A 9,187-nucleotide genomic window follows, 5' to 3' on the forward strand; every position below is an offset into this window, starting at 1 on the left:
CATAGGTGGGGTCTTATGTATTTAAAGTTTCATCATTATATCATTACGATTATTCACATTGCAAATTCACCATTTTAATTTCTAAGGATTTGTTTATTCGCAACATTATAGTACATGTATGTGTTATACAAAAAGGGAACAAATATCAAATGTATACATTTTTTACCTGTTTACTTAAAAATACATTTGCATTCTATAAAGAGAATGATAAAGGAAAGTCCTTCTTAGAATAAGATATGTAAATCTCTATACTTATGTCAATGGTTTGTAATCAATATCATGCGTTACACATCGATTGAAATGACTTCGCCAGAGAAGTGTTTCATATAAATTTGTCGTCCGACAAGTTATGAGATCTGATAATTTTCCTTGAATTTGATTGGCCGAGAACCACAGTTCCTGTGAAAACTGTCGAATAAAACATCCGACAAATCCTTTCATGGAACGCCTCACAGGAGTTAATGAATTCCACGATAAATTATTCAATTTTTCTTTCAATTAAGAAGTCAATGCAAAGGGTTAACAGATGTGTGATAATATGTCATATTCATTGTAAATACTAAATTTAGTTCCTGATATATGAAAGTTCAATTTACTATGGCTCCGATATCAAATTTTAAATGAATATAATGAATGTTTAGCTTATCTATTATACACAGATCATGTAGTATTGGGGAAATGAAGGCTATCTTCTTGTCTGGGGCATATACTTCATTACTAAAAATGTTTTTTTTTTTTGTATTCAATATATTGATTTCTACAACACATCAAATAGATACATGTATTTCAGTTATATTTAATATTTGATATTTTTCAAATACAGTACTTGATATCGCAGCTTATATATAATGGCATTTATAATTAGAAAATTTTAAATATGGTAACGTTATATTCCAGGCAATATCAAGTTCGTCCTTATAAATGCCTCAGTACAGTCTTGTGTATGTGCGATTAAGTGGTAGTGAAACAAACACCAAACTAAGTACCCTCTCTTTCTTTTGGCACCAGAGCGTTATTAAGGTTAAACAGAGTATTTATTTTAGGTACAAGACAATGTCTTTCATTTAATAATTTCTTCGATTTGTGTATTAAGGGGCTGAGGAAGAATTGTGAGGGTGAGGGTGTGTCAATGTGTGTGTGAGGGAGGGTGTGATAGAGAAGTGTGGGGTTCTGGGTTGGGATATGCACTCGGTTATAATATGTATTTTAAGACCTTGTCTTTCTAGCTGATCCTCAGTATACATGAAATATCTTTCTGAAATATTTTGTGTACCTTTAATTTACTTTTGTATTCATATCTATGTGGTTCTTGTTTATTTTAGTTTCCATGGTGAATGAAATTAATAGAGTTGAATATACAAGTAGGTAATCATAACATATCATTTTATAAGTGCGAGTGGGTCCACTTGTGTGTGTGGGTGAGGATGTGTGTGTGTGTACCCTTTTAATAACATGCAAAGACTAGTTGTCTACACACAACTATACAGTGCGTCCCAGAAAAAACGAAACCGAGATGTATCGATGATTTATCATAACTTAATCGCAAATACAATAAACAAGTGACCTACCATTTTAAAGCTTAGAATCTCCTCTTTCAACTAAAATTACTTAGATTATATCTCATTCACGCATGAGTGAGCAAAAACAATTTGAAAAGGGGATACCAAAAAGTCATTTGGCGGGCCGTATCTGGGTTTTAAAAAGAATTCCACATTTTTAAAAAGTTCAATATCTGCTCTTTAATTTGATACCTCAATTACAGAAAATGGTCAAGAAATAACAAAGTTCTGGTTATTTAAAATAAGGCTTGAATTTCAATAATTTCATAAAATGAAGAGGTTTTTCAGGCTAGCGTTCCAACTCACTCGACACTCCGTTTTGTTGACGATCAGCCATGCATTAAGTCTTTTGTTAACCATGCGATAGCTTCTGTGGGAAACCGGTGAAAACACGTTTATTTAATGAAATTATGGAAATACAAGCATTGTTTCGAGGGATCATAACTTTTTTACTACTTGACCATTTTCTGTGATTTGGGTATCAAAGAAAAGAGAAGATATTGAACTTTTTAGTCATGTGATTTTCTTTTTGAAATTCAGATACCCCCCGCCAAATGAGTTTTTGGCATCCTTTCTTCGAATTGTTTTTGCTCAATCATGCGTGAATGAGAAATAATATAAGTAATACCAGATGAAAGAGGAGATTCTAAGCTTGACATTGGTAGGTCATTTGTTTATTTTATTTATGATTAAGTTATGATAAATCATCGCTAAATCTCGGTTTCGTTTTTTCTGGGACGCACTGTATAGACCATTATTAATAAATTTATGTCAGTATGTAGCAAGCATTTTCACAATTTTAATTTTCTTGCAAAATTTAAAAAGTTATAGCTATTACCATTGAGCTGCTTCATGCTATTTCTTTCGAATAAAGTAATTTGTATGTATACATATTGATTGCCAGTTGAAAATGCTTGTATGCACAGTAAACGTAGGAATTAATATCCATTACATTGACAGTAAAAAATGTGTTTATACTAAAGGTTTATACTTCCAAATTTATTTTACTCAGAGAGCAATATGATTAAAATATATCAAGATGAATACATTTGTAGTGATCTCCTTTTGGTAATTTTATTTTATTTGCATGATATGTTTGTTGAAGTGAACAAAAGTGTATTGTGCATGTAATGATCACCTAGTTTATCTTGTATTTTTAGGGGGATAGTTGGCCAAAAAGTGGTTCTCATTGACATTAAAAACTTATCAAGTCCAGAGATGTTTAAAATGTTTCTTACCAGAAATCTAAAGATTATCCCTAAAAATTGTTAATATTCTACTATTTTAGGGGCTTTTAGATTCTGAAAGGGAGTGGCTGGGGGTCATGGACCACAAACATCCATGTTAAGTATTTTTTTTTGGTGATTAATCTCACTGCATGTATATCATCATCACTATCACCATCATCAGTATCATCATAACGACCACCATCCTCATCTTATCATCATCATTTCATCATCATAATCATCATCATTGTCATCACAATCATATCTGTCACAGGCCCAGTGCAAAAGCAAAGGACAAAAAATACTCTAGAGAAAAGATAATTGCCTATGTACTGTTTACACAACAAATCACGAAAAAGAAAATGGATTGGAATTACAAATCAAATGATATATCTTTAATCATAATTAAATTCAATGCGTTCACTTCTGTGAATAATATGGCGTAACATCAACGAATAAATTCATAATGAAATTTCATTTCGAATAACATATTAGCTGTTATCATTTCGTTGGGGCCCATTGAAGAAAACTGACGAGTTTATCGCGATCAATGGCGAATCCGAACATCGATGACTCATCACTATGACGTCACACTGGAGGGCGATTCCCGAGACTTCTGTCCCGTCCGGAGTTCCCGTAAGCACCCTCAGTACTCACTGTTGATACGGCTCTGCCTTAAGAACCTCGATACCAAAAACCCTACAATAAATAGTAAACATGGAACCACACTTCTAATACATTGATCTAATCACGCAATTGATTCATTAATTAGTTTTGCATAACTAGTTGTCAATAAGTGTCCATGTTTGATTGATGGAAATTCATTTCAAAATTATCCATAAAGTAATCTTTCAAAATACGTTCAATCTTACAAATACATTACAAATTAATTATGCCAATCCCTTATAGATAAACACACAACATGTTCAGGCATAGTATGTAAACAAACCCATTAAACGGACGTAATGCCAAAAATCTGTTAAATAGTTTTAATTTGCAAAATTCAACATTAAATAACTTTCACATATTCTGCAATTAACTTAAAACCTTATTTCGTGCAAATTTCCGTCTTAGTTTTAAAGATTATTGAAATATCCTAGTAGGAAGTAATTTTGACTTACCACGTATGTGGGTTAAGAAATACACCAAGAAATCATCTAAAACTCCTTCCTGACATAGCAGCATAAAATATGATTAGCTCGTCGATAAAACAAATCCATATTATGTGTCTGCTAAAATTATAGCAAAATGATGAAGTCGATATTGCCCCTAAGGCAAAAACAAATCGAGACAAATCATGTCAGCTCCATCCAAACCAATAAAACGTAATGACCAAAATTAATAGGCCTACAGTACACGACGCCGTCGGATCGGGTTTTAGGGCGTAGTTCATTTGCCTAACAAAAGTTTTACAATTAATTTGCATATACGTATGCGCTTCGCCTAGACGTAATGTCCAGTCTTTAAGAAAAGCTCTAAATTAGTAAGATTCATACACTTAACCTTGACAAATAACCGCCAACCCAAAATGATATTACTGCTTTAGAGATTTTCAATGTTATCAAATTATAAAAGTTAGTTCACTCTATTTTATGAACCATTCAATCTTCGGGACATCTACTGAGAAAATCTGCTCCCACATTATCAGATCCCTTGATAACATCAACATGGAAATTATAGGACTGTAATGCCAACGCCCACCGTAAAACTCTGGGATTTTTCAATCTCGCTTGCGACAAGTATGCCAAAGGAAAGTGGTCCGTCTGCAACGTGAACTTCCTCCCATGTAAGAAGTAGGCAAACTTCTTAACAGCCCACGCTAAGGCAAGACACTCGCGCTCTACTATCAGATACAAGCGTTCGCGATCAAGTAACTTACGACTGGCAAAACAAATGGGAAACAATTTCTCTTCATGAGTTTGCATCAACACGGCGCCGATGCCAACATCAGATGCATCCGTGCGCACAACGAACTCGCTATCGATGTCCGGTAATCTAAGTACAGGAAAATGACTCAGCCTGCTCTTAAGTGTTTGGAAAGCGTGTTCATGCGCTTCCTCCCACTTTACTTTCGTAGCACTAGTTTTCTTCGTGAGATCGGATAGAGGGGCAGCAATGGTGGCCATATTTGGGATAAATTTCCGGTAGTACCCCACTAGACCAAGAAATGACCTTACCTCCTTCTTTGTTGTCGGTCGGGATGACGACAACACTTGCTTGATCTTCTCTGGCGTAGGTTTCACTTCACCTTGTCCCACGATGTGTCCAAGAAATTCTACTGAGCTACATGCAGCATGACACTTGCTCGGTCGAGCAGTGAGATGACTTTCCCTTAATCGTGATAGGACTCTCCTTACATCTTCCAGATGCTCTTCCCATGATGAACTATAGATGAGGATGTCATCTATATAATGAAGGACGTGAGGGAGTTCATCTAACACCTTCCTCATCATTCTGGTAAACACAGCAGGGGCGTTAACCATGCCAAAGGGAAGTACCAAGAACTCGTACTGGCCATCAGGAGTTACAAACGCCGTTTTCCCACGGTCCTCCTCGACCACTGGTATCTGCCAATATCCTTTTGACAAGTCAATTTTAGTGAAGTACTTGGCATCTCCGATATCTGCGATTACCTGATCTATGTTGGGAATTGGTTCGTTGTCGATTACTGTTTTAGCGTTGATCTTCCTATAGTCAACGCAGAATCTATTCTTCCCGTCCTTTTTCTTGACGATTACCACAGGTGATGCATAGGGCGATGTAGACTTTTCGATTACTCCCATCCTAAGCATCGTCTCTACTTCCTCTCTAATCGTCTGTCGTAGTGCTTGAGGTACTGGGTAGGGGCGTGATCTGATGTGTTCGGCCGAAGTCAACTCCACCGAATGACTAATGATGTCCGTCTTCCCAGGGACATCGGTCATGACGTCTGTGAATTCCCGGAAGAGCGCCTGCATCTGAGTTCGCATGTCGACGGGTACGTCGTCGCCAAACTCCACGTCATCGATGCTTTCCGTCTGCTCAACTACTGGGAATATAATGCTCGCAGAACCATCACTCTCGTCACCCTCATCCACAATATGGATAGCAGCAACTTGATCAGCTGGGGCTGAAACTTCTTGACTACCATCTTCATGCTCCCTCTCAACATACCTCTTCAGTAGATTGGCGTGATAAGTCTTCTCTTTTCCATTCACCATCAACTTGTAGTTGTTCCTAGCAACCCTCTTCACGACCTCATAAGGACCTCTCCAATGCATGAGTAGCTTATTGCTGCTAGTTGGTAGAAGTAGAAGAACTTGATCACCACACTCAAATCTCCTCTCCTTCGCCTTAACGTCGAAGTGTGTCTTGTACTTCGTTGAAGCCTTCGTAAGCTCCTTCCTAGCGAGCTCACAAGTCGACTCTAGTCGTTCCTGCAAATCAATGACATACTGATAAACTGATTTGACTTCTTCTTCTGGGACTTCTGTAGACCATAATTCCTTGAAAATAGTCATGGGTCCCCTGACAGTTCTCCCATACATTAATTCAAATGGAGAATATCCAAGACTCTCATGTGGAACCTCACGATACGCAAACAGAAGCGCGAGTAAGTATCTATCCCAATCTTTAGGACATTCCTGACACATCCTACGCAACATTTGCTTAAGGGTCCCATTGAACCGTTCACATGCTCCATTAGCCATTGGATGGTAAGGAGTAGTGTGAAACTGGCTAACTCCTAACAATTGGGCAGCTTCTTTCATAACTCCCGAAACAAACTGAGTACCATTATCAGACAATATTTGATTAGGTACACCTAAGCGTGAAAATATTTCAACTAGGGCCTCTGCCACACGCTCGGCTTCAATTCGAGGTAGGGCTACTGCCTCAGGGTAGCGAGTAGCTAGATCAACTACAGTCAAGATATACCTATTCCCTCTATCAGTAATGGGATTTAGGGGTCCTATCAAATCTACTGCAATTCGTTTGAAACAAGTATCTATCAAAGGGGGAATTACGAGTGGCACCTTACCAATCCGTCCTTTAGGCATTGTACGTTGACATGCGTCGCAAGAAGCACAATAACGCTTGACATCGGATTGTAGTCCAGGCCAGAAGAATTGCGTCAGGATCCTGTCATTCGTCTTCCTTGTCTTCAGATGTCCAGCTAATGCAGAGTCATGAGCTAGTCGAAGAACTTGAGATCTGAACGGCTTGGGTACCAACAGTTGAGTAAACGTCTTCCCCTGGGTGTTACCTAGTGACCTGTATTCACGGAATAGAAGACCATTCTTGAAGTAAAATCTCACTTCGCTATTCTTCCCTACAAGCTTTGACTCACCCTTTTCTGCTAAATCTCTTAGTTTCTTCAGCGTTGCATCTGCCTTCTGTGCTGCAATAACATCCTCACGGGTTGCGATACACTCCTGCTGCTTTGACGATCCAAGACTCATGAACGGCCGATCCTTTCGTCTCTTCGTCCCTCGAGTCTCCACTCCTGCCCCTTGTTCCACCTCTTCATTGATAGTTGACTCACTCATCAACTCACTTGGTTGCTCTTGAATGATGACATCATCCTGGCTGTGCGGCTGGGACACATCATTCGGTATCTTTTCGTCTGGTACTTGAGTAACGCCTGACAGATCATCTTCTGTGGCCTCCGACGATGAGGGCGTACTCTGCTCTCTTACAGTTGTCTCCTTTATGTCATCAGGATCACCGTCACAGGAGGATCTATCCTCCTTGATGGATGACTCGCCGTCACTCGCCTTAGTGTAGGTCCAGTTCTGATCCTCATCTCCAGGTTTCCTGGCACCTGTAATATTTCCGATGACTAAATCGTACAACGGGTTATCAACACATAATGCTGTCACATTACCTTGGAAATATGGGGTACTAACATACAGCCTTGCCTCTGGCATCCGTCTAATTGTTCGGTCAATTAGCATACATAGCTTTGTTTTTCCTGTAAACTGAGCCTTCTTCACTAAATCCGTACGAACAATCACGCAACTACAACCTGAATCGCGCAAGACTGTTATTTTCTTGCCATTTATACTGCCATCACAAGTGGGCATATCTGATTCTACTGTACAAGCCGTATAAAGCAACGGAATTTCATGACCACACTGCAGCTTTACCGTAGCTGAATCGGGACTAACACCTTGCGTTTGCGGTGTTGACATATCAGGGCATACGCCGACTACGCATGCGTTCACAGATTGCTTACGCGAATCCGAGCTTAACTTGCCTGACCCGTCTCTCGAATTACTGCCCTTTTTGTTTGGACACCTGGCCATAAAATGACCTGATTTACCGCAAGTATAGCAAGCTTTTGGATTAGGACTTATGTCGCTTCGGTCCTTACTTTTACCATCTCTCAATTTGCGAGCATTTTCTTCACGGCGTGCGCGTCTACCGGAGTCAGTTGTAGCTGACACATGCGCACTCCTATATTGCTCAGCTAGCAAAATTAGCTCTGGAACGTTTTCGGGATTTCTCTCCCGCATAAATACAGACAATGAACGCTCAGAGGTCTCGTAAATGTGTTCACGAACTATTACATCCAACAACGCATCAAATGTCTTTTCTTTGCCGCTCAAATCAATGCAGCGCGTGACGTAACGAATCAAACGGTTAGCATATTGGTAATAAGATTCTTCTCCGCCTTTCTTCGCTTCGCGAAAGCGTTTCCAATTTCCTTCACTCGTAAGAGCAAAGTATTGCAATAGCATGTTCTTAAGGAGATCGTAATCGGTTGCCTCCTCTGCGCTTATTGAACAATATACATCTAGGGCGGGACCTGTCAACAAGTTGCCTAGAGCAGACGCCCAACAATCCTTTGGCCATTTACTCAAAGTCGCGTGCCGTTCAAAACGGTCTATGTACGCATCTAGTTCATCCGTTTTGTCTCGGAACGCTGGCATACAGGGGATTTTACTAAGACCCTCAGACGATGTCCCAATAACTTTCCTACTTTCACTTATCTTCAAATCTAACTTCTTTTGTTTCGTTACCTCTTCTAACCTTCTTTGATCATCTTCCCTCCTAAGTCTTCGTTCATCTCTTTCTATCTGTTCGTTTCTACGCTTTTCTTCGAGAACCTTGTCACGTTCTTTACAAGCAAATTCTAATAATTCTTTACCCGCTAGTCCACACACTTTACCGAATTCAATAAACTTTTCCAAATCCATTCTTTAAATTCTATTTGTTATGAACAGTACTGCAATTAATTATTTTTCTCATCCCAAGGACATGCCCCCATTTGTCACAGGCCCAGTGCAAAAGCAAAGGACAAAAAATACTCTAGAGAAAAGATAATTGCCTATGTACTGTTTACACAACAAATCACAAAAAAGAAAATGGATTGGAATTACAAATCAAATGATATATCTTTAATCATAATTAAATTCAATG

This window comes from Lytechinus pictus, chromosome 9 (assembly GCF_037042905.1).
Source record: "Lytechinus pictus isolate F3 Inbred chromosome 9, Lp3.0, whole genome shotgun sequence".
In the NCBI taxonomy this organism is placed as follows: domain Eukaryota; kingdom Metazoa; phylum Echinodermata; class Echinoidea; order Temnopleuroida; family Toxopneustidae; genus Lytechinus; species Lytechinus pictus.